Below are 27,203 nucleotides of genomic sequence, written 5' to 3'. Positions count from 1 at the left end.
CGAGCGGGCATGAGAGTCTCAGCCTGTGGGTGTGAGGGGTTCTCAGCCTCAGAATGGGGGAGGCCAGGTGGTCAGGTGATGCCCGTAAGGCCGAGCGGGCATGAGGGTCTCAGCCTCTAGGTGTGAGAACAGCTCAGCTTCTGAATGGGGGCTGGGGGGGGCTAAGGAGGCCAGGTGACGCTTGTAAGGATAGCAGGCATGAGGCAGTCTCAGCCTTTTGGGCGTGAGGAAAGCTCAGCATCTGAATGGGGGCAAAGGTGAATCTTAAGTGCAGAAAGACTGTGGGAGGGGTCTAGGAGTGGCCAAGTAGTTTGGAGTGACTGGAAGAGGGCTCTAAGGATATCTGGATGGCAGTGGCTAGTAAGCTGGGGTGAACAGAACTCCCGGGTCCTGGACCTCGTGGTGCCTAGCTAGAATTAAGGGTGAGAAGTGACCGAAGGCCATAGGAAGGTGAAATGATGGGAAAGGCCAGTTGAAGGGGGGAGGTGGTTGAGAAAAAGGGTCCAGGTGTTTGGAAGGTCTGAGAGATTTGAACAGACAATGAGAATAGATAATGAAGGGAACTGGAAGGGGGAAGTTTGCTTTCAAATGGAGCTAAAGAGAGACACAGGAGCCAGGTTCTTTTCAGGGCCAGGGAGGAAAGGTGCGTATCAAAACGTCAACAAATGGGAGCCAAATTCCTTTTGGTGAAAAGGGGCAACGGTAAACCCCTTCAGAAATAGAATTGACATGATGCAATTGAGGAGGAGGAGGTAAGGGAAAGGGAAAAGACGAGAATGACTGAGTTGTGCATGGGTGATTGGAAGGATGGTGGCAGCCTCAATAGAAACAAAAATTTATAGAAGGGATTGATTTCCTTTGGGGCGTAGGTAATAAGTTCTCCTTTGGATGTCATTCAACAGTATTTATAAAGCACCTACTTAGTGCTCGACAGGATTGAGATGCCTTTTAGACATCCAGGTGGAGATGTGCAGCAAACAGTTGCTAACACAGGACTAAATAGAGCTCAGAAGAAAGATTAGGGTTGGAGAGTTGGACTGGAGAGTCATCTGCATAGATACGATTTTCAAAGTCGAGGGTGCCAGTGAGATCGCAAAGAGATTAGAGAGAGAGAAGAAAGGCAAAGACAGAATCTAAGAGGATGTCCATGCTTAGTGGTTGGAGGATAGATGGTTCTAGCCTAGGAGACCCTGAAGAGGAGTGGCCAGACAGGTAGAAAGAGAGCCAATGTCGAAAAAGCCAAAGGAGGAAAGTAACTGACCCCAAGGACTCAGAAACTTCCGCTGGGCTTAGGAGTTAGGAGATTCTTGGTAACCTAGAAGAGAACAGTTTCATTGTAGTTATGGGATCAAAAATCACATCACAGAGAATTGAGAAGTTAGCAGTAAGGAAAGACGTGGCAACGACAAGTGTAGACTGTGAAAGGGAGAAGCTTTAGAGGATGACAGAGTCTAGTGAAGATTTTTCAAGGATGGGGGAGATAGGGACAGGTTTGTGGGCAGCAAGGAAGAAGCCAGGGAATTTGGAGAGGAGAAAAGAGGGGAGAAGAGAAAGAATAGCAAGCAGGGAAGAATAAAAGAATTGGCACGCATTCCACAGGGAGGGCCAGGTTGAGATTCCATAACTGAGTACTGTTGTATGACTTTTTCAGAGGCAGTCAGTGACAAAGGCAGATGGCATTTGGCTTTGGCAAGGCCCAAGTGGTAACAGGTCAAAGGGACAAGGGATTCCTGGGCAGAGAACAGCATATAAAGCAAGCTGGTTAAGGTTGAGTTGTAGGGTCAAGACTGAGATGGAAGGCCAGTGAGGTGAGAGCAGAGAGGGCAGAGTGGAGATCTTGGGCTAGTCAAAGAAAAACTTTAAGAAGAGGAAGTCACAGCGTCTCTGAATCTCTAGTTTCCTTCAAGACCCAGCTCAGGTACCACCTTCTACATCAGGGCTTCTTAACCTGGGGTTTGTCAACTCATTTTTGTATGTGTTTTTGTTTTTTTTTTAATCTTGATAACTGTATTTCCACTTAAGTGGTTTCCTTTGTAAGTCTAGTATTGTTATGCATTTAAAGATATTATTCTGACAAGGGGCTGATAGGTTTTACTACACTGCCAAAGGGGTCCATGGCCCAAGAAAAGTTGAACCCCTGTTTTCTATGAGGATTTGCCTGATTCTACAGCTTCTAGTGTCTCTCCCTTCATCCCCATGGTATCTATTTTGCATGTATGTATCTACGTGCATATTATTTTCCCTGGCTGGAATATAAACTCTGTAAGGGCCACAAGTGTTTTTATCTTTGTCTTTCTATCCCTTGAGCCTTGCAAGTTGCCTGGCATATAGTAGGTGTTTAATAAATGCTTGTTGATGGATTGAACTGTGATCACTGTCCCACTGTCATACTCATCTTCTTTTCAACCACTGGCTATAAGAGTATGTGTTCAAAGGGACGATGAGAGCAATCCATTACTGAGGTCCCAGTGGATAATACCAACTTCCTCACTGAAGGTGGTAAATACTCACACTTGCAGGAATTAGGAGAGCTGGTCAGCCTTTGCCTAAGCCAAGAACCAGACTTAGCCTTTGTGAACAAGCAGCCTGACTCTAACCCTGTTTCAAAAATTCTAGCAGCTCTCCTCACTGGGCACTTAATAGGAAAATGAGCACCATGCTACACAAAACAATGAGGGCCAGGCGTTTGAATTGGTACAAATGAGTGAGGCAGCTCTTCAGCTGCAGTAATGAGCAGGCCAAGGGGGCAGCAGGAAGACTTTTTCTGGCAATAATCATTCCCTATGACTTTGCCTAGAAAAAGGTGAAGCTTTTATTCGAGGATTTGATACCATGCAGCTGTCGACAGCAGGGGGAGAGTTTGACCAGGCCCAAACTGCTCCCTCTTCAGAAATGTCTATAAAACAAAACAGACCGGGAGGGGGGGAGGGGGTGGGAGATTTACATTACCAATGACAAATCAAAGCTGAAAGTTTGCCTGGCCTGTTGTCATTCATTGCCATTCATATTCCGAAAGCAGACTGCTGTGATAATTGATGTGATGGTCCAGCTTGAGTGGAAGCACTTCTGGGCATAGCAGGCCTCAGAGATGCCAAAAAAGAAGAAAAGGTGGGAATGAAATAATGTACTGCTTTCTCCTCAGAGGCATGTGGCCCAGTTTTTTTGTGTTTTTTTTTTTAAAGAAGAGAAAAACATGCTTTAAAAAAAAAAGGCAGGAGAGACCTCAAGAACTTGGTAATAAATACAAAAATGACCATATAGCCCCAGTGCAATAAAAATAAGCATTCAAACAGAGACAATGAGAGGACATATTTTACTGACAGGTGAATAATAGGAGAGCGTGGTGGAAATAATCAGATTTTTCCCGGACCCTGTCGAGGGGAGTACCTTTTCTACTGCTCTTTTGTACAGGGACAAAACAAGATTCCCTTTTGGAAAAAGGCTTTTAATTTTTAAAGGTTTTCATCCTGGAATTAATAGTTCAGAAGTAGAAAAAGAAAACAATGACTGAGCCTGCAAAGCTGTTTGCTAGCTAGCTCGCTCGCTCCCTCTCTCTCTGCCTGGATTATCTGAACTCATTGAATTTCTTGACTTTGAGCAGTAAGTGCCAGTGCAACGAGTGGAAGGGGCCGGTTAGACCCCACCTCCTGCCGATATGAATAACTTTGGAGCTCAAAGGGCCATTTGGGGGCAAAGGAAAGAGAGAAAGGTACTGAATTCAGTGCCTGACCTCTTAATCACGACTGCCAGCTCAACTGTGCGCCCTTGTCATCAATTTAAAGAACCAAACAAAACCAGATAAGAAACATGAGCTGTCAAAACACAAATTTTAATCAGGCTCGGTTTGTCTTTGGAGAGAAAGGTAGTACAGAAGCAGGCCAGGCCTTAAACCTTTCTGAACTGATGGCATTCAGTCTCTGCTCCCCCTTCCTCCTTTAGGCATTTGACAGCAGAGGCTTCTTTTCAAAAAGGAGGCTGATGGAGAGGGCCAAGGCCATTGCTTAAAGAGAAAGCTGGTCAGCTGCCATTTTCCAGTTTTGTAAGGATGTTCAGACCAACAGTGAGACACTGGCAATTAGGAAGGCAGAGAAGAAGTCTTCCTTTCCACGCTTGGGCCAGAGCACTTTGTTCTTTGTGCTCTCTTCCATATGTGTGAAGCACTGCCTCCTGGTTAAAAAGAATAGGATGAGCTGACTATTCAGTACAGCAACACCAACTCGGGCAGTATTTTTCTAGGGCTCAAAGAGCTTGTAACATTAGAAATTATACCTCTAAATGCATCAGCTCACCTTACCTATCATCCATTATGGAAGGAGTTTCACTCCTCTGTTGTAATGTAAGTGTATTTCTCAGCTTTGGGGAAGTCGCAATGTTTGGTCTGGAGGAGAGCAGACTTTGGGGGCACGTGATAATTAATAAGTCTTCTCGGACTTGAAGGGATGTTAAAGAGGAGAGGAGCTCGCCATGGAATCAAAAGCACTGGGTGTAAGATGCTGAGAGCTAGCTTGAGTTTGTTAACTTTGCTAACCATGAAAGCTCTCCAGAGGTAGAATGGGTGGCTCCCCCTCCCTGAAATTCGCCCAGCCACGATATGCCCAGTGACGATTCTTGTTCATAGGTCAAACTAGAAAGCCTCAAAGATTCATTTTGACTCTCAAGATTCACCAATCGTTTATTAAGTGCCAAAGGCTGTGATAGTGCTGGGGATACAAAGACAAAAGTGAACAATTCCCTGCCATCAGGGGACTTCTGATTCCAGTTTCAGTACAAATTACAGCACCTGGAAGCCCATCTCTCTCCTTCATAGCCTGTGTAGGAAGCAGGATGGAAGGGTGGCTTGGGCAGTGGTTGAATTAAAGGATGATATTCAGAGACCTGGTAGGGAGGCCCCAGATGCGGCCATGTTCACCAGAGATTTTCTCATTAAGTCAAACAAAGCCATCCTGGGCTCCTATAGCTGCAAACATCGGGCCAACATGGCTACTGCTTTGCCTGGCCTTGGTCAAGAGCAGATTCCTGGGAGCAAAGAGGTCCACAAAGGAAATACCGTGATCATGTACGTGAGTGGGAGAAACACTATTCTATTTGAAGTAGAGAAAAATTTGTACCCAACCCCTTACACTTTGTGGGCCAACCCTGATCTTTTACCGATCTTCACAACATGGCTGCCAGTACTCTCAAAATTAGTGGGAGGAGCGGATTTGATGTTGCCTGGGCTCCTGGTTCCTCCTGGTGGTCTGCCTTTGGTAGAGCAGGGGGACTTCTGTGCTATCACCTTGGTTGGGAGCAGGGCCCCTGTTGCGATTGGAATAGCTAATATGTCCACAGCTGAGATGCTGGCTGCTGGCCTGAAGGGAGAGAGGCTTCACTGTGCTCCACACCTACCTTGACTGCTTGTGGCGGTCTGGAGACAAGTCACCCCCACCCTCCATTGCCCCATTGGACCAGCTTCCTCCAGAGCTCGGGGATAGTACCAAAGAGGAGAGGCCAGTTACAGGTAGATCCTGTTGATCAGGGAGACATGGAAGATGATAAAGAGATCAGGGAAGGTCAAGAAAAGCCCCCTATAGAAGACCAGGAGAACTCTAGTGTGGCAGAGTTGGGTCAGGACACTGCTCACAACAAGACCCTTCCAGAGTCAATGGATGAGCTGTTGCAGAAATGTTTCTTCCATGCCCTGAAGAGCTGGATCACCAAGGCTGACCTCCCTTTGCTCACTAGCAATTTTCTGGGTAGCTACATGTTCTCCTGCTGCCCCAAAGGGCAACAGCTGGGTGTTAAGTCAGGCTACAAAAAGCTCTCCAAGTTCCTGCACCGAATGATGAAGCAGTGGATCCTGCAGGTGAAGGAGCTGAGCAAAGGCGTGGAGAGCATCGTGGCTGTGGACTGGAAGCACCTCAGTATCACCTCTTGTATTGTGCCTGAGCCATCTTTAGTGGCTCAGATTGTCCAGAAGGTTATGAAAAAACAATCCTATTATGTTCCAGAGATCAAACCCCTCTACTGTATCCCAGCCAGCATGACATCTCTTCAAGGAATCTGGCTACAAGAAAGGGAGCGCCGTCTCTGCCGGTGACATCTGTACAATCGTCATGGTCTCCGCACAGGAAAACATGCTGGTTGATGCAGACAACAAAGACTTGGTTAAGTCGGATCCCACCTTGTGTAACTGCCTTCTGGAGAAAACTGAGCAGTGCATGGTAGTGAAGCTTCCATGGGATAATCTCTTTGTAAGATGTCTGGGGAGACTGCAACCTGCCTATCAAGTGACTTTTTATGGACAAGAGCCTGTTGTGAAGAAAGGAAAAATCTATCCCATTGACATCACACTAGCACACAGAGCATTCAATAAAAAGTGACTCAGATCGGAACCTGGAGTTCTATAGTCCTGATCCGTATTCTGTGGCTGCTGTCCTTCAGCAACATGGCCAGGCCAGTGCCACTGTCAACCAGTCCCTGGGACCCGGACTGCTGTTCAGGTCCAGATCCAGGGCAGTCAGATCAGTCATCTGAACTGGCTCCTGCTTGAAGAATATCATATCCCTCCCCAACATATCCAGGGCCTGACAAGAACTGACAGACTGTGACATGAAGTTACAAGGTTCCTGAAGATCTCATCTTTGGGCTAGCCATCTCTGTGATTGTTTTCAACTTTGGATAGAATGAAAAAGTATTCTTTATGAAAATGAACTTTTTTGTTCTAAAACAAAACAAAACAAAACACCAACAAAAATGCTTTGCTGAGATGTTAATAAACTACCTGTAACATTCACTAGTTTAGTAATCCTCATAAAAGGGGAGGGATTTAATTCAAAATGTCAGCCTTCTACTTACTGACTGTGACTGTGGGCAAGTAACAGCCTCCAAAATTCTGTTTCTTATCTGTCAGATGGGGAGAATATTACAATCTCTAACTCAGAATTGTGAGGAAAGCTATTGGTAAATTGTATATAAATGTGAGTCTTACTGTATTGTATAGAATGAAGAATGATGTATGACAAAACTAGACTCTAAAGTGAACTCAGAAGTTTCTTAGAAGTCTGGTCTTTGAGCGAATCATTCCTGTGTCTTCGTCTTTTGGAAGAGTGCAATATAATTTCAGTACCAAAAGAAATTTTTTTCAGAAACAAAAGCTTAGTTAAAATCCTGGTAAACTCCTCCTCAGCCACTGGGTTAGTAATCCTGTTAAAAAAGAAAGGGGGGGGCAGGAAATGTGTGGGCGCAAGCATGTGAATGCTGCAAGCCTTCTCTGTACTGACTCGGGATGGACAAATAACAGCCTCTAAAAGTCTGGGTCTTATCTGTCAAATGGGGAGAATATTAGAGTGTCGAACTCAGAATTGTTATGAGGAAGGCTGTTGGTATATATCCTGTTTTAACGTGAGTCTCACACTGCACAGTACAGAAAGAGAAGGCGTCTATGACAACGCTGATCTGTAAAATGAAATTATTAAGTGTCCTGGGGCTCTAATCTTCTTTCTGTGACTGTCTTCAACTTTTGAAAAAAAATGAATCCTCCAAAGTAATTTTTTTTTCAAAAACAAAAAATGTTTTGCTAAAATCTTGGTAAACTACTTGCAAGCGGTCTCCTCATCTCCTGTCCAAAAAGGGGAAAGCGAGTTAGTCTGGAATGGGAGCCTTCTGCTTATTGACTCATTGACTGGGAGAGTAACAACCTCTAAAAGTCTCAGTTTCTTATCAGTGAAATGGTAATAATATTACAATGCCTAATTGATGCTCGTGAGGAAAATAATTGGTAAAGCATACATAAATGTGAGTCTAGCTATACCGCAGAGTTTAGAAAGAGGAGTCGTGTATCACAAGGTCAGAAAGGTAGGTTGAAGCCAGATTGTGATGTAATATTTGTGAAGAGCCATACAGAGGAGTTTCTATTTGATCACAAAGGTGGTACTACTAATAATGACAAAATTGCATAGTACTTTAAGGTTTGCAAAGAACTTTACAGACATTTTATCACTTTATTTCCCCATAACAACCCTGGGAGGTAAATGCTATCAGGATTCTCATTTTACACATGAGGAAACTGAGCAGAGGAAGGCTAAGTGACTTGCCCAGGGCAGGTTTATTGAGTAGGGGGTAGTGATAGGGGCAGACCTGCAGTTAAGCAATATCACTCTAGCTCTGTGGAGAGTGAATTGGAATAGGGGAGAGGAGGGTGGAAAAATATTCCAGATGAGAAGTATGAGGGCCTGAACTAGAGTGGGTAGAGAGAAGGGAATTTGTGCGAGAGATCTAAAGATAAAAACAGTGAGATATGGCAAGTAATTGGCTATGGGGTGAGAGTAAGAGTAAGAAATGAAGGGTAACATGGAGGTCGTGAGCCTGGAAGATTGGAAGGCTGGTTGCACCCTTGTTGGTGATAGGAAAGTTTGCGGGGGGGGGGGGGTGGAGAGAGGGACTGTAAGCTCTGTCTTGGATATGATGAGTTTGAGATTCCTGTGCATCATCCAGTTAAAATCCAGTAGGGAGTTGGTGACATGATTATAGTTTCAGCAGGAAATGAGCTGGATATCCAAAAAGGAGTCATCTTCCTGGAAATGATAATTACATTCACATGAGTTCCTGATATCACCTAGTGAGACAGTATAGACAGAAAAAGGAGAGAACCTTAGGGTATAACCACAGTTAGAGAGAGTGATATAGATAGTGATTGGTGATCCAGGAAAGGAGACTGAGGAGTGTCTCACATACACACACACACACACACACACACACAGACACACACACACACACACACACACAGAGGCATGCACTTACACACAATAGGGAGGGAGGGGCATTAGCAATTGAGAGGATCAGGAAAGGCTTCATGTAAAAAGTGGTACTTGAACTGCATCTGTAAAGAGGAAACGGATTCTGGGAGTCAGAGGTGCAGAGGGACAGCCAGTACAAAGGCACAGAGATGGGAGATGAAGTGCTATGAGTGAAGAACAGAGAGAATGCCAGTTTGGCTGGATTGTGGAGGATGGGAGGGGTAGTAATGTCCGAGGCAGAAAATGACATCTTCTGTTCTTCTTTTTGCATCCAAGTCATGTGGTATAGCATGTTGCAGCCTCCTTAAATTCCACCATTAATCAGTCAGTCAATCAAGTATTAAGCACCTGCTGTGTGTCAGATGTGGGGGATCCCAGTGCAGCCATATGTGTTTATGTTGCCTTTGGGTTCCTCTTAGATCACAGTATTTCACGAGTCACAGCCACAGTGGGCAAATACAGGTTGTAAAAAGGCAGAGCTTGTTTTGGTTTTGGAGCAGGACCCACTGAGCAAATTCACCTTGCTCTCCACCAGTAGGAACACTAGGAATTTGTGTTTCACAAGCAAAACTTTCTGAAGGGGATCTTTTATTATTGGTTAAGTAGAGAATAATTGTATGTTCAGCCCCCCTGCAATGCAGGGATTGTTTCCGTAATCTCTGTGCCTATGGAGGGAGAAAAACGACATCACTCACAGAGGCTTTTCCCCCTGTTTGGGCTCTTGCTGCGCGTACTTTCCTGCTACAAACTGGAACTCTCTTAGTGTGAAGCCCACAACAAGGAGACAGAGCTGGTCTTAAGCAAGGAGACACCTTCTGCAAGCTGAGCCAGATGTGGTCATTTACATCCACACCATACTGATGAAGCCTTTGTGGGCTCCCACTCGCCAGCCAGTAAGTAGTTCTCGTGCCAATTGAACTTAGGGGTGGGCATTCCTGGGGCTTGGGCTCTTTTTTGGTAGCTCTAGTTTCATCGCTTTGCTACCTTTGCACACCTGGAGACTCCTTTGGACCACCCCTCCTGCAGCCCTGCTCTGGGTACCTTTGATGCCTCTGATGCTTTCTCCTGTGGGCATTGTTTATATGAACTCAGTCCTTATATGGTTGCTGTGTCAAGCAGTGCCAAGTGTGCCAGGCCACACATGAGTCTTCTTCTTTGTGGCCACAGAGTTCCTCAATAAACTGTTGACACTGACTGCAAGATGTTTATGTGGGAAGTTGGGTTCGTGGCCTCAGCCTCTTTTTCTGAGAGCATTGTGTGTTTTGTAGGATGTAGATTGGCCAGAAATAGCCATTATGCTGGGCCAGAGGGCTGAAGCCAGGTAGAAGCCTCCTAAAGAGGCTTCCGGTGAGGGGCCATCCTGAAGCATTACTTCAAGTCCAGCCTTACGTGCCTGCAACAGAGTTATTTCTTCAGAGACAGATACATGCTGGGGAGTTTGTTTTCTGCATATTGTTGTTGTTGTTGTTGTTGTTTCTATATACTAGAATGAGGCTACAGCTTAGAAAATGGTAGCTTGTCTTCAGTAAAAAAAGAAAATTCTGAACTGAGGAAAATGGACTTCTCTTTGTTAATCCGTTGCTCAGAACTTTGGAGGTTTTGCTCTTCCAGTATGTGTGTTGCTTTTTGGAAGGAACAAAATGTTTACTACATTCTGCTAACGTTCTTCTTATTTAATATTTGCAATTCATCCTTTCCTGATGAGGTTTCTCACCTTTGAACCCTTCTCTTTATCCTGCTTGTTTATTCTACTTATTTTAAACTAGTGCAGACCATACTTCACTTTTGTATTGAAATAAATGAATTCATGCATTTGCTTTCTTCACAGCATGATAGGATAACAGCTAGAATAAAAATAATCAACCTAATATTTCTTGTTGCTGGAAAATAATTATGAGAATATTACACAGAGGAAGCCATGCTTAAAATAAAGGCTTCATATTGCATTTAAAACTCAAGTGGGACCTTCAAGTATTCTGTTTAGTAGAATAATATATCGATGAACCCGTGGAGAACTAATTATGTTGTTTCACATGAATTACAAATGCATCATTTAGCTGCATTATTGTCTTACATGTGTCCTTTACAATTAATCATCATTAAATGTTGGAATTAGGAAATATGAGGTACAAAAAGACCTACTTTTAAAATAAGTGATTAAAGTAAATACCATGATTTTTACTCAAGTTTTATAGCTGACCTACAGGGGTTCTTCCCCCCCATTGTAAGCATAAGGTGCAAATGTAAAAAATTTTCTCCTCCTCCCCACCAAAGCACCATCGAGAAAACTACTGATCAGTGACAGCGAGTTCAGCTCTGCCCGTTGTCACCGCCACTCTTTGCTTGCCCTGTGAATTTTAGAAGCAGAAATTTAATCGAGAGCCACATTTGCTCTCCCTTTCCAGATGTCATTATGAATGATTATTGAGTTGATCTGTTGAGGTTTAACAACATGATTAATATAATTATATGTAAATGATATAACATGTTGTTGTTCAGTCATGCCCAGCTCTCCATGAGCCTATTTGGGGTTTTCTTGGTAAAGATCCTGGAGTGCTTTGCCATTTCCTTCTCCAGCTCATTTGACAGATGACAAACTGGGGCAAACAGGGTCAAGTGACTTGGCCAGGATCACACAGCTAGTTTAGTGTCTGAGGCTGGATTTGAATTCAGGTTTTCCTGACTCCAGGTCCAGTATTCTATCTACTGTGCCACCTAGCTGCCAAAAATGATATAATATACAGTATTATCTATGCATATATTTTATATATATATATATAATGCATATATGTATATACACATATCAACATATAATAAATGCTGAGGGTTGTACTAATTCTTTAATCCCCAAGGTCACAGTTCCAACAAGAATGGAGCAGCACGTGAGTCTGGGCAGGGTGAGCAGTAGGCAGGTTTGGAGCAGGCTTTTCTGAGTCCAATACCGATGCTCTTAGAAGGCAGTCCAGTCTGACTGACAGTAGTAGTCCTTCCTTTGTAAACCTCAGGGCGTTATTATAATGAACAACACGAATAACAAAGGCAGAGACTGTCTTTTTCATGATCATGCCCCTGGCACTTCGCACAGTTCTAGATAGTTAGAAAGAACATCGTTAACGTTGAATTGAAAGCAGCACTTTTAGATATTAACTTGGTGCATATTTCCATTCAAAACCTTCACAGGAAGAACTTAATTGATCATACTAGTAAGACCTGCAACTCACCACATTTGAAACCAGACCCCTGGTCTTTTCTTCAGACCAGTTTTTCCTTCTGTATTCTCTCTTACTGTTATTGGCATCACCATCTTTTTACTTCTCCAGACTACAAACCTGGATGAGTCATCTTTGACTCATCACTCTCTTGTGCCAGCCTCTAGGCTACAGAATCATTAAATCATGCTCATTTTCCCTCTAAATGCCTCTTGCATCACCCTCCTCCTTTCTATTCCCATTGCCACTAACTACCCTCATTGGGGCCCTTATTATTTGTCACTTTACAGTCACCTCCTCCCTGGTCTGCCTGCTGCCCACATATTGTTCTTCCTTTCTCCCATACACACCACTGACAGAGTAATCGCCCTTGATCGTGTCATTTCCCTGCTCAGAAATCTTCAGAATAAAGCCCAGACTCTTTCTCTGTCACATAAGGCCCTCTGCCTTCTGCTCCTTACAGATGGACCTGCCTTATCTCCTGTTCATTTCCTTCAGGCACCCTGTGCTGTAGGTGAAGTGGTCTGTTGAGTATTCCTCAAACACCCCCTCCAGGGCAGTTCAAATGCATGGGAAGGAAGCACAACTGTGTTGAAAATAGGATTTCCTTCCATCTAACGAGCCCAGAAAGCAACTAAAATCAGGCTTGGTCTGTAATTCATTCTTTGTTGTTGACTCTGATGGATTGATGATTTCTCTAGTCTGTGTATTCCCTACACTGCTCTCCCTCGCAGCCCCTCCATGGCTTCTCATGCTCTGAGGTTCTTAGCTGAGGCTTCCCATAAATCCTCCGGAGAAGCCCCACTTAATGGATCCTTTGTCTGGTTTTCAGCAGTGGCCTTAGCAATTCATTCTCCCTACATGATTGGCTTCTCTTCTTCTCTCGTGTACATTCCATCTCATGTCTTCTATGCCAGTCTTCTAGCACTAGTCATTTTTGATAATGTGCTGGCTGTACTGACCTTGTGCCCACCAAATGTTGTTGCACTGCCCTTTGGGTTACTGGCACTAGTGGTCCTTTGAAATGTTCGTAGCCATGTAAGATCACCGAGAGAGCCTTGGCCTTCTGCAAGCAGCTTAGATTCATTAGAAACACTGTCCACATTCTCTTCATATGATCCAACCTGATCTCTAGCGTACGCTCTCTGATCTTACTCACTTGTGGGTTCGTACTCATTTTCTAACTGCAGTGCCTATTCAGCTATAGATATTGATAGACTAGCCATATTATTAGTTCTCCTTCACGTTCATATGGATTTCCCTAATGAAACTTTATGATGACCCTGGCTTCCGTCTAATTGGTGTAAAGTCATCCTGAATAACAGTGTGTGATGCAATTCATTCAACAAACATTTATTGATTTCCTGCTGTGTGCACGGCATTCTGCTAGGCATTGTGGCTAGGAAGGAGAAGAAGGGTTAAAAAAAAATGAAACAAGGTGCCTACCCTCATGGAGCTTACATTTCACTTAAGTGATAAGTCCTGTGCAAAAGTAAAGTGTCTAACCCTAACCCTCAATTCTAAGGTAGAAATTTGCAGTAACAGAGCTACAAGGTTCTGTGGAAGGGAGCTCAGAGGAAAAAGAGATCGTTTTTGTCTTGTAAGACGATGATAACGATATCCTAGGTTGTAATTGGCACAGAACAGTCAGGTGACTTGTACAAGGGGACACAACTAGTGCTCCTGAGAACTAAGACTTGAACTCAGATCTTCATCTTCGAAGATGATTGCTCTTTCTATGATGCCACATTGTTATTCATCCTAGAGAAATAGGGATTCTTTTCTCTTGGTTTCTACAGACTCTTTATGCTTAATCAGTATTTTTCTTCCACAAGTGAATGGAATCTACTTTCAGAGTCCTCATTTCTGCCTCGTGACCAAACATCTCATTTTTTATTTGTTTTACTAAAACATAACAGCGATTTGCTCTCCATCTTAAGTAGCAACCTCCTTTGAAGTACGCAGATTTACTGTGAGAACAGAGCAGTAATTGTGTGGCTGCAGTGGACTTTAATAAGGATTGGGGGCCTAGGTACCAAACACTACAAAATCATTTGGGGTGTGGGGTCTTGGGAATCTAAGGATGTGTGAACTGATGCTTTTCTTCCTAGGGCTTTTCAAGGAAGAAAGAAATGAAGAGAAGCAAAGGGAGCATGCAGGGACAAGATAGCCTGGTTCTGCCTTTTGAGGACGCACACCCACACCCATAAACGCATATACATATACATATACGTGTGCATATGCATATACATATGTAAACCCATACACATACATATGCCCTAATGGACAAGTGATTTGATAAAAGATGCTTCCAAGACAAGATCTCCTTAAGTATATGAGGACTTCAGTGTCTCGCATTGCTTTAAGAATTATAATAGTTAAGGTGAATTCATTCATTTTGCTTGCAGCGATACAAATCTTAGAATCTCAGGGTTTTAGAGCTAGCCAGAGCCTCAGAGATCAGCTGATGAGCAGTGGTGAAGAAAATCCATGCTGGGCAGTGCCATGGCCTGGGTTCGATCCCAGCTCGTCCAACTGAGCACCTCTGTGTCCTGTGAACAAGTCTCTTCTTATCCTCAGTTTCATCATTTATAAAATGAGGATGTCAGACTAGATGATTTCAATGGTCCTGTCCAACTTGAAATCTGAGACCCTATGACCTAGGCTCCCTAGTTACAGATAATAAGGCTTAGAAGTACTAAGCAAATTGACCATTCACCCACGCCAGCTGGTGGCCTCTAGGTCTAGCTGGTGGCACATTGGAGCTAGAATACAAGTCTCCTAATCCAGGACACTGTAGGGAAAAGCACAGGCTTCCCTAACACTCTCATCTCCAGTTGTACTGATGCTAATAATAACAACTGCCCCCATTGATAAAGCTCTTAAAGGTTTACTAAAACCCTTTTGAGGCAAGCAGCCTGAGTTTTATTGTCCCTTTTTTATGAATGAGGAAACTAAGGCCCAGCAAGGTTCAGTGACTTGCCCATGGCCACAAAACTTCTGGGTGTCAGTCAGGAGGCAAACTCGTGTCTCCTGGCTCCAGGCCTAGGCAGGGTGAATTTCTCTGGTTCACGTGGTGGACGTGAGGAAAGGGCTGGGTGAGAGCCAAGTAAAGGTAGGAAGAAAAGCACGTGAAGAAGAAAACCCACGAACATAAAGGAAGCAGATTCCTTGAAATTCTTCCCCACCATAGTCCGCTGCTTTGTTTTTCTTTGCTGAAATTGAGTGAGGCTTCGTTTTCTCTGGCATTGTATGGCACCAGAATGCTCTGTGCAGCAGTGGCCCAGCCATGAGTGGCATTCCTCATGCTGGCCCCGGGGCACTCTAGGATCCCTGGGACTGATCCATGGAGAGATTGAACTCTGCCCTGGCAAGTTGGAGTGGTATCACCACTAATTCTCCACATTCTTGACTTAGCTCCACCCTGTCATTCTCATGACCCTGCCACATAACAGAAGTCACTGTGTCTCGATTGATTGACTGGACTTCAGACATTAGTAGTTGCTCTGTTCGACCTTCTTGGTTTCTTTGTGTCTGTGCTCATTTTGTTTAAAAGCATGTGTCCTGGCTCCTGTCACCATCCTAGGGATGAAACCACCCTATGGGGGTGGGAGGGCGCTGAGCTCAGAGCCACGATGAAGTCCTGCAGCTGGCTGAGAAATGATGACATCACTGCCCTCAGGGCCCTCCTTAAAGGGGAAGCCCTCCACCCTCTCTAATCTGTGAAAGAGAGGGACCCAGGGGGCAGGGCTGATGTGATCTGGAAGCATGTGACCTTTCCTCTCCAGCTTTACTTCACCCCCCAGCCCTTCTGCCCACCTCTCTGGTTCCTAAGCAAGCCCTGTCCTTTGCTGCCCCTAGGCCTTAGCTCATACTCTCACCTATGCTTAGAGTGAATGACCTCCCTCTGCAACTCTTGCTGGACCTGTTGAATTCCTTGCTTTTCCCTCTTCCCGGAAGCCTTCCTAGATCCTTCTGGCACTAATGACCCTTCCTGGACCTCAGGTAGCATTTGGTTTTGGACCTGTCTAGTTCACTTCTCATTAAATAATATCTCCTGAAATCGTTACTGTTGATGTTTATCCCCCTGGTACTCTGGGAAATCTGCAGGGCCAAAGATAGTAGCTTCTCTAAGCCACCTTAGCACAGTGCTGTGTGCATAGTAAATGCAGAAGCAGTGTTTGGTGACTTGGGGAAAAAACTTTACCTCGTTCTGCTGGTTTTTGCCTATTTAAACAGGTTCCTTTACTTTCTACTCTTTTACAGATTTTTTTAGATTTGAGGGTAAAGGAATAGAATCAGGGGTGGGGAACCTGCAGCCTTGAGGCCACATGTGACCCTCTAGGTCCTCAAGTGTGGCCCTTTGATAGAATCCAGTTCAAAGGGCCACACTTGAGGAGCTGGAGGGCCACAAGTGGCCTCAAGGCCACATGTTCCCTACCCCTCGAATAGATTATAGCCATGTCTTCGACAGTCGTTGCCACATCTCCCCTGTACCATCCCTCCCTCTCTAGACCCTGTGTTGGGAATTTTTACACATCCACTAAATTTCAGTTGAGCCACCACCTTTTCCATGAAGTTTTCTCTCATTCCCCATGTTGGGAATGACCTCTACCTTCAGACTTCACATAGGTTCTTTGAACCTCATTGATACATATATTAAATAATACTGTTTATTAGCAATCTATGTTTGCATCTTATCCTCCTATTAGACTGTCAGCTCTATGCCAATGCCTTCGAAATTTATCTATGGTCTATATCTCCCCTGAGCTTCAGTCCCCCATTACCAACTGCCTGCTGGACATTTCTACCTACGTAGCCCATTGACATCTCAAATTCAGCATGTCGAAAATGGAACACATATTTCTCCCCCAGCCCATCCCTGATCTAATGGGTCGCATATCTTATTGATTTTACCTCCACAGGAATTCTTATGTTTGTCTTCTGTTCATTCACAGAGCTCCTACTCTCATTCAGACTGTAATCATCTGTTGGTTCTCTCAGTAGCCTTCTCATTGGTCTCTCTGCTTTCAATATCTTCTTCCTTCAATCCTTCTTCCATGTAGCTGCCAAACTTATTCCTGAACCACAGACATACCACTGCCAACACTTTTCTTAACAACATTTGGCATCTCCCTGTTGCCTGAGGCATAACAAAACCCTCAGCCTGACATTTTAAATTCTCCATCCTCTGACCCACTTACTTTTCTGTCTTATTTCATTTGACTCCACTTTACCCACACTCTCGTGCCCATTCAGACTGAACTCATTCAAAGTTTCCTGTGCACAGAATTCCATCTCCCACCACTATACCTTTGCATAGTATTTCCTATGTTTTTAAGGTAATATTCCTTTCTCTCTTCGTCTTAGAATCCTTAGCTTCCTTCAGAGCACAGCTCATGATTATAGTTCCAGGGCTGTACAGGGAGTGAGGTATTTGGAGGTGGTAAAGGAGGGAGGGCAAGAGGATAGCTTAGAACAGTGATGGCAGGGGCAGCTAGGTGGTGCAGTGGATAGAGCACTGGCCCTGGAGGCAGGAGGACCTGAGTTCAAATCTAGCCTCAGACACTTGATACTTACTAGCTGTGTGACCCTGGGCAAGTCACTTAACTCTAATGCCTAGCAAAAACAAACAAACAAACAAACAAAAAAAAAAAGAACAGTGATGGCAAACTCAAATAGAAATGGATCCCTGCAGGCCATAGAGTGACTTAGAAAACCACAAATTAACATTGGGTATGTTGTATTACATTTTTATTTATTTTGTTAAACGTTTCCCAATTACATTTTTTTTTCAGCCAAAGACAAGGTTTATTAGAACATCCCCCGTATTGGCCAGACTCTTAAGGAATCTAAGCATTTGTATCAACCAAGTGGGCCAGATCTTAAGAGTCTGAGCCCTTGGCTAGACTCTTAAAAAAATCTGAGCCTCCCAATTACATTTTAATCTGGCTTGGGCCCCTTTCAGGAGTTTTGCTGCGGCAAGTTTGACACTTCTGGCCTAGAATATGAAGCACAGCTGGACATAATTGGCCATGTGACATTTTCACCAATCAGGACAGTGAAGGCCCCAGAGTAGTAACTTAAGAGCTAAAAGAGTTAAGCCCCCTAGGGCATGACCTTTGGGCCAGAAGGTTCAGCAACAAGTGGATGGCAAGGTTCACATCCTGAAGAATATGCTTGAGTCCAGTGTGAAGGAGATGGGGAATCTCCAGAGGCAACGGTGAGGAGGAAGTGGGTTCCAGGCATGGGAGGACAGTCACCTGTACAGTGGCCTGGAGATGAGAGTCTTTTGGGGCAGACTGGTGAGTATGGGGAGGGACGGAATGTGTATTATGTCTGGAAGGGTGGCATGCAGCCATCCGTGAAGGGCTTGAAGTGCTAAGCAGAGGACTCTGTATCTGTTCCTACAGGAATTCCAGGGCCACTGGAGCTTACTGAGAAGAGTGATAGGATATTGTTGGACCTGCATTTTAGGAAAATCATTCTGGTAGCCTTGTGGCTGGTGGATGAGAGAGAAGAGAGAGACTTGGGGCAGGAAGACCAATGAGGGGGCTAATGCAGTAGTTCAAGAGGTGACGAAGACCTGAACCAAGGTGGTGGCCATGGGTGCAAGAGATGTTGTAGAGGCAGAAAAAAACAAGATTTGGCAACCGATTGGGTGTGTGGGGTGAATGGAAGTGAAGAGTCAGATGATACTGAGGCTGTAAACCTGGGGGACCAGAAGGAGAGCGGTGCCCTTGACAGAAGTAGGGAAGCTTGGAAGAGGAGAGGGTTGGAGGAGATTATGAATTCTGTTTGGAGCATTTGGAGTTGGACTGTCTGATGCCAACAGGATATCCAGTTCAAATGGAGTTCAGATGAGAGACTAGGGCTACATACAGATCTTCGAGGGAGTTCCCTAAACCACTGAAATCACAAGTCTGGATAGCTTCCTTCTCCCCTCCTTCCCCTCCCCCAAATACTTTGTCTTTACTTATCTATATCATCCCCCAGTGGAATGCAAGCACCTTGAGGCCAGAACTGTAAGCCCTCTAGGATATTGTTTTGGTTTGGTTTTTCTTGCACCCATGAGAATCTTTGTGAGTGATAAGGCATTTCCTTTATGTAGGAAATGCCAGAGTTAGTATTAGAGACTGGTACTTGGTCAGCTGGTATTTTAGATATGATGCCAAGTGCATTTTCTTTTTAAGGAAGGAAAAAATCCAAATGACCTGCGTTTCTGCAGTTTGAACTAGAGAGAGACTTTGAATGAATCACCTAGATTGGGAGTTTTTCAAGGATTTGAAATGGCTTGAAATGATTTCTTGAAATGTCTTGGAGACATTTGAAATGATATGTCTATATGGTATTCAGTTGAGACCACCATGTTCTTTCTTATAGCCTAAAGCAGATTCCAAAGATAGGGTCTTTTTTAAGGATGAATAGCTAATAGATACATTGACAAATTCAGCAAAGTCCTCATGACTGCAACGAAGCAGGACAGCAACTCCTTGTCATATGGTACATTTCTTAAGTGCTAACTCGGTGGGTTGGATGTGAGATTATAACCCTGGTCAGTTTCAGCTTGTCTCTAAGACACTGAGATGTCTTGTCCCCACCAGAGGCCCTTCAGCCTTCCTTTGAAATGAATGGCTCTGTATTTCCTCCTTTTCTCTGATGACTGATGCTGCGCTTTCTCTTCTATGCCACGTCTATTTCAGCAGCAGCATCATTATGGGGGGTGACACTAGTCATGTTGTGCCATGATGCTGACAACAGTGACTTTCAACAGGGAGTAATAACCAGTGAAAGGGCATCCATCATCAGGAAACACAGGGGACCAACCCAAGGCACAGCAACCACAGTATCAAAGGCTCCACTCGGCTGGAATCACAATCACGTATTCTAGACGGGGTACATTTCATATTGTTCTCCTTTCGATACCTTTATCCCTTCTAAAAACAAGTGGTGTTTAATAATCACCTTCTTTGTGTAAGCAACCATCTCAGAGTTTTTTGATATAGATCCTGATACCTTCAGAACCTTTGGAAGTCATTTGGTTGGCATGGGAAGAATAAGCATAGGCAATGCTTCATACAGAAAGGTCAATTCTGCCGTAGTGACCGCTGAAGCAGAATGTGGCAAATGAGGGCTTTTTTTTTTTTTTTTTTAACTCATGCATCCGGGAACATTCAAACTTACCTTTTCACAAAGTTGCTGTATTCTATATCTGTTGTATCTTGACTGAATGAATAGCAGACTAAAGCTGACTTTACACCTATACCAACTTATTGAAAATGCCAAATACTTTGTATAAAACAATGATAATAGGCAATTTTAGCTGGTAGCAAATCTCGCTTGTCAGTGCCCATCCTAATTATTATGATCTAAGCTGGTTGTTACACTTGAAAACGGATATATCTCCACATCTCTGAAGTTCATTATTATCTAAGGGATTGTATTGTTCCAGTTGGGGATTAGCTTTCCCAAGTTGTGAGATTTGGCCTAAAAGGTTTTGTTTCCTTTACAGTACTTGACAGTCACAGTTTTTGTGTTTTAGTTTTTGGTTTTCTTTAAAACTGGTCAATTGAAATTACAGTATGTGTCTCTCCCAGAAAGTGTGTTAGAAGGTTTCCAGCATGCCAAGTTCTATATATTCAGTTTAATTTGTGTAGCTACTGAATAAGAGGGGAATAAGGCTGAAACATGAGCAAGTGGTCAACCTGCTTATTGGTTTACCTGTTCATAATTTTAAGGAGGCTAATGCTTTTATCAGATTTCCCTTACCTGTTTCATGTAAATGAACCATCTAATGATTTCTGTAATCTTGGCATTACCCAGTACTTCAAATCCTTTGGTCTAATTCCAATACGGAGTACTGAAAGAGGCCTCTCACTTCTCTACTCGAAAACCTTCAAAGGTTCCCTATTACCTACTATATTAAGTTCATACTCCTAAACTTGGCTTTCAAAGATCAAAATCATGTGTATTATTGAAGGCCCAGTTCTCTGAAAGTCTTTTTCAAAGGCTCCTCTGAAGTCTTTATGATACCTTTAATCTGTACCTTTAATACTGTAATATTTATATGCACATTGTATCTCTCCAAGTCAATTGTAAGTTCCTAGAGGGTAGGACCTACATAGTATGTGTCACTATTTATATTACTTAGCACTGATAGAATAAGAAAGGCTTAGATATAGTATTCTCTGCTATCTTCATGTAATTTAGATCATGAAATCTTCTGCACAATTAAAAGGGTTTTTAATTTAAATTTTTTTTAAAAAAACTGGTTCATTGCAATAAAGAGGAATTTCATAATAGCATGTGGTCTTAGTGTAACTTATATTCATTATGACAAGTTAATTATTAGTCTTTACTTTCAAAAAGAATTATGAATTCTCTGGTTTTCTAGATTTTGAAAGATTAATAAAATCATGGCATTTGAATGACAGGACAGACAGCTACAATCAATCAGTCAAGCATTTATTAAGTGCCTACTACATGTCTAGGTATTAGAGATACAAATAAAAAATAAAATTGTCCCTACCCTCAAGGAGTTTCCATTTTGCCAGGAGAGACAACACATACTGTGTAAATATATGGTGAATAAATACCAAATACATCCAAGGTACTTGAAGGTGGGAAAAGCTCTATATGAAAGGTGGTGCTCAAGTTGAGCCTGGAAAAAAGTAAGGGCTTCTCCAAGTCTTCTACTAGAGGAAAGATTACCAGCCTCATTAGATATTTGATGAAACTGAGGCTGGTGGTGGAGTGACTTGTCCAAGGTCACACAGTAAAAGGCAGTGCCTTGCTTTATTTTACTACGGTTTGCTGCCTTCCTGATGTGTTGCGAGTTGGTAGTCAAAAGTGGCGGCATTGTTTTGGTCCTTCTCATTTAAACTGCCTGAGTGAGATGCTGGTAGGAAGAAAACAGACAGTCTATTCAAGCTCTTTGTTCCCTCTACCCCTTTCCCTTGAACTGACCTCATTCCTAGGTACATAGTCTTAATACAAACCAATTTCCTTAGTTAGGGATTGCCCTTCCTTTCTTCCTTGTGAAGACTGATGCTTGATCCAGCAGCAACTTGAGGATCCAAATTATAAATGAAGGAAATTAAAACATACTATTGTAGGTACTGATTACTTTGAGTTTCCTGACCTTTGTCAGAACTAATGAGATTACATATCTGGCGTAGAGAACAGATAGAGATTATAATAGACTTGCCTGATTTACATGGTTAGGAGTTCTATAAAAAAGGATAATGATGTCTGCAAACCTAGATGCCTTGTCTCTTTCATTGCATTTATTCTCTCCTAGTCCGCTCCTGTTTAGAGTTTAATAAAACATAAAGTCATTTTGGGCCTCAGAGTGACAGAAACAAAGCACTACCAACTCTGCTTTTGTCCTTGGAATGCAATCATTTCTTATCTAACCAAGTTGTACTCCCAGGGCTGAAATTCGACTTTAGAAGGGTCCAGGTTGCTGGGGAATTAGCGAAAAGCATCACCTTTGAAAGCTAACTGGGGCCAAGGTCCTGTTTCTTTTCTGTGCAGCTTTCCATTGTGCATATTGAAACCAATTAGTCGATTAGCCGTTTAGGGCATCCAAGGGAGAAAGGCCCACTCCAGTTAGATGAACTTTGCTCCCTAAGGGTCACACTCAAGTGTGTGAAATCATCTGGGCCAATCCCCAGGCATTTATTAAGTATCTCTTAGGAAGTATCAAAAAGAAGATGGAGGCACCACCCTTTTCTTTAGGGAGCTTCAAACCTTGATGGGCAGGCAAGATTTACACAAATGAAACAATTACAGAACAGTAGAGTAGAGGTCACTGTCCATATCTGGGGTTTGCTTCTCTAAAATGCCAAACTCTGTGGTGTGATCGTACATGCCTAGAGGAATTCTGAAAGAAGCAAGATTAGGAGGCAGCTTCCTGAGTGCTGGATTGGGAGTCAAGGAACCTGAATTCAAATTCAAATCTTTACTCTTCCACTTACCAGCTGTGTGACCCTGAGCAAGTCACTTCCCCTCCCTGAGCCTCAGTTTCTTTATCTGTAAAATGAGCAAGTTGGACTGGATGGTCTCTGGCCTCCAGTTCTAAATCTTGGCTTTTATGATTTGGACCCCATCAGCGGTCATTCACAAGCTGCCCAGGCATTTGTGATGGCCCCAGAAGAGCAGTGTGGACCGAGAGGGGAACACGGGGACAGCTTTGTGGGGAAGTCCCCACTCCCTAACTCCCCATTGCCAGTGCCTCAAGACAAACACTTAGGTTTTGGTTTATGGCAAAGAATAGCAAGGCGGGGGAGGGCGCTGTGATTGTCTAGATGCTCAAATTTCTTAACTAATACAAAGCATTTACTGTTGGCTCCGTTATCTGTAGGTTTTGCTCTTTGTAAATTACCAGCAGAGGCTAGTTTCTGGTGCTGATTTACACCAAGGCCAGGCCCCAGGCCACCTCTTACCCACCTGTGGTAGCCAGGTCTCTGCTCCCTCTCCTCTACCCCTCCCCATCAGAATCTGGCATACAAGCTGCCCGATTGGAATGTATTTTAGACTCACCAGTCTATTTTAGAAGTGGCTAATTACACTCTAGAGACTTTATATGGTTTGTAAAGGTCAATGGTTGGGGGTTGGGGGGGAGAGCAGAATTTTAAAAGCCCTGTACCTTTCAAGAGAAAATGAAAAAAAATTTCAGCTGCTACCTTCATTGCTTCCTGCGTCCTGGATCCCTGCATCTTAGCTTTTCACCCTGAAAATAGACATTTCAGGGGCCTCTGCCTCTGGCCCCCCTCCCATGAAAGCCGACAGAGCCAAGTCTGACTCAGCTGTACAGAGAGGTGGCTCTGACGTCATATTGCTTTCTAATCTTCTTGAATGATGACTCACACTTCTCAGGCCCCAGAAGATTTTCAGTTGCTTTCCAAATCTAAATAAATGATTTGGAGATTATTTGCTATTTTGAATTAACCAGGCCGCGGTTCCCCTCCATTAGCATAGATCATTGAGAGTTGACTCTGTATTCCATGTAAAATCTAAAAAGAATTGAACATGTTTATTTATGGCCCACAACCTGCCTGCTTCCCACCAGGACAGGAGGGGCAATAGAAGACCAGGAATCATTCTTTTTCATGGCTGCATTGTCAGACAGCCTAAGCCAGACTACCCATTTTTGGTGCAACTTTGAAACTGAAAAGAATGGCCAGCCTCCGTTGGGAGTTTCCTCCCCTGTGACTTCCCTAAACCAGTGAAAGGTAGCTACCCCCAGGTCTGCCAGATGATGTTCCATCTCAGGGCCTCCCTCAGAGACTAGCTCCAAGTTACTCTATATTTACTCTACCCTGTTTGGACATGGCTATCTGTGTGTCCTCTCCGCCATTAGACTGTGAGCTCCGCAAGGGAGAGAACTCTTTTGCATCTCCAGGACTCAGTACAGTGCCCAGCTCATTGTGCACATTTAATAAATGCTAATTAACTGACTCTTCATCTGTTGCAGTGAGAAATCTTGTGTCTATCTCTGTCCTTTCCCTAAATATATACATATACTCCACTTTTAGAGAACCTTACACAGGGAAATGTCGACTTCTAAAGTCAGTAATCAGGAGGGGAGTACTTTTGTTTTTGTTGTCTTTCCAAAGCATTCTTTTCCTTACAAAAGGCATTGATCATAGGATGTCTTTAAATCACCTAAACTCAACCCCATATGGCATTTAAAATATAGTTAATCTGCAAACATTTGGTTTACATGCAACATTTCTGGTACACACATACTGTACAAAGTGAAAGAAACCGGTTGCTCCCAAAATATGCAGGCACCATCTATATTTGAGAGAAGAAGAAAAAGGTAACGACCTCATGTGTATTTGTGTAAGGGGCCATTTGCTAGTTGGGTGACCTTGGGTAAGTGTCTCCACCTCTCTGATTCTTAGTTCTATAATTTGTAAAATGTAACCTCCCTTCCTGAGTTGTCATAGCTGCTAGGCTTTACTGTAAACTTAGCTCTCCTTAGGCTTTTCATTATTCTTCAGCTTGTCCAATTGAAATGAGAGTTTTTCGATGTATAGAAAAAAGGGAGAGAGGGAGGGAGGGACAGAGAGAACTTGTTAAATTCACCCATTTCAAAAGGATTTTGAAATGTTTCATTTTGAGAACTGTTTTATCTTGTTTTTTCTTTAAACTGCTTGTTACTTTCTGTAATCCCAGGCTGGGCTGAAGGCTGAGGTCTTTGGGTTTTTATTGCTGTCATTGGTCTGTATCTAATTAGCAATTACATTCAGACAGACAAACACACACACATATACACACATGAGCAGTTAGTATCTAGGGGTGATTGCTCAAATCTGATTTATGTCTAAAGATTTTTCAGATCATTATTTTAAACATACTTTAAATAACCAAATGTAAATTTTGTTTGTTTGTTTTGTGTTTTTTTGTTTGTTTTGTTTTGTATGTGTGGTTTTGGTTTTGGGGGGGTGGTTTTGAGGGGGGGGCAATGGGATATACATTTAGACTTGAATGACTTGCCCAGGGTCACAGAGCTAGTAAGTGTCAAGTGTCTGAGGCTGGATTTGAACTCAGATCCTCCTCTCCAGGGCCAGTGCTCTATTCACTGTACTACCTGTCTGTCCCCCAAATGTAAATTTGACAGAAATGTTTTGTTACCTGTTTAGATCATGCAGAAGGAATGTCTCAGGGTTGAAGAACAAGGTGCCACCTTTTATTTGTACGGTGCTTTACAATTTTTAAGCAGTTTTCAAATGCGTTGCCTTGTGTGATCCTCAGAAGGACCCCATTTCTGATGTATCACTCTCCCCCAACCCCCAGCAACAACCATTTTGACTCATTTTTTACCCAAAGGAGATTTGGGAACAAAACTTGGAGGAAGCTTATGGGTTCAGTCAGCCTTGGCAATGGCATGGGAAGTTAGTAGCTGAAGTCCTTGGGATCAGAGACAGAAGAAGCCCTTATCTTTCTCCAGTTTTGCTCAAGCCATAAAAGTGGACCCTAAGGAAGCTCATGGTGACAGATGTTTTCTGTGGACCATTTATTTCAAAACTGCCTTTCTCATAGAGTCATTAGTTTCTACTTGCCCGGTCTTAATTTTTAAGGAATTATTTCTTCAGGTGGCTTTTGTACCTCCTTTTCCATTTGGCCAATTCTATTTTTAAAGGAGTTGTTTTGTTTTGTTTTCCAGTCAGTTTTTGTGCTTCCTTTTCCAAGTTGTTGACTCTTTTTTCATAATTCTCTTGCGTAACTCTCATTTCTTTTCCCAATTTTTCTTCTGCCTCTATTACTTGATTTTTTAAATTCTTTTGGAGCTCTTCCAAGAGGACTTTTTGATATTCCCCTTTGAGGCTTCGCATGTGGGCATTTTGCCATTGTTGTCCTCTTTTGAGTTTGGGTTTTGATTGTCCCTGTCACCATAGTAGCTTTCTATGGTCAGGACTCTTTTTTTTTTTTGGCTTATATTTTTAAAGTTGAGCTCTGCTTCTGGAGTACAGGGGCATTGTCCTAAGCTTCCTGCACTGGAGGGCCAGGGTCTGGTCACTGGCTTTCTGTGCTGGGACTTCTGGGGCTGGTGGCTTGCCCATGCACTAAGGTGGATTGGCCTAGTCACACCTGTTGTGCCCTGGATTTCAGGGCTAGCAGTTTGCCTGCTGCACTAGGGCTAGAGGCCTCACAGCTGGCCTGCTTTGCCACTGGCCTGCTGAGCCCAGACCAGGGGACCTTGGTTGCTGATCTGTGCTGTGGCTAAGAGCCTCCTGCTCGCTTGCATGGAGACCACCTGCTCTGGGCTGTGCTCTCCTTTTACTCAAGTGAGACAGATCTTTCCTGAAGTCCTTCTAAATTATCTTGGACTGGAAAATAGTTTCACTCTGTCTTTTTGTAGATTCTGTCACTCTAGAATTCTTTTAGAGATTTGATTTAACATTGTTTCTGAGAGAAAACTGAGGAGGCTCAGGCAATTTCCTGGCTTCTCTCCACCATCTTGGCTCTGCTCTCTTCCCCTCCCTTTTCTTAACAAGCTTATGTATAAAATAGAGGAAAACAGCATGCATTTATTGAACACCAACTCTGTATATCTCCCTTGATTTAAAAAAAATCAGTTATTTAAAGTATACCAAATCATTGGCATATATATGTGTGTGTGTGTGTGTGTATAAAATATATGTGTATGTGTGTATATATATATATATATATATATATATATATATATATATATATATATATATATATA

The 27,203-nt window shown here is 43.2% G+C and overlaps 1 protein-coding gene and 1 pseudogene across 1 annotated transcript in view; both read left to right on the top strand.

The window, feature by feature from the left end:
* The window catches only part of DIAPH2 (diaphanous related formin 2), a 770,217-nt gene that overhangs the window by 685,040 nt on the left and 57,974 nt on the right, over nt 1-27,203 (top strand). The gene's annotated exons all lie outside the window — the stretch shown is intronic.
* Nucleotides 4,902-6,587, top strand: LOC114024969 (annotated as a pseudogene).

Source organism: Vombatus ursinus, unplaced genomic scaffold, assembly GCF_900497805.2.
Source record: "Vombatus ursinus unplaced genomic scaffold, bare-nosed wombat genome assembly UNPS02004577.1, whole genome shotgun sequence".
Taxonomy (NCBI): domain Eukaryota; kingdom Metazoa; phylum Chordata; class Mammalia; order Diprotodontia; family Vombatidae; genus Vombatus; species Vombatus ursinus.
Note: the sequence above shows the minus strand (reverse complement) of the source record. Positions and strands in the feature narration are given on the sequence as shown.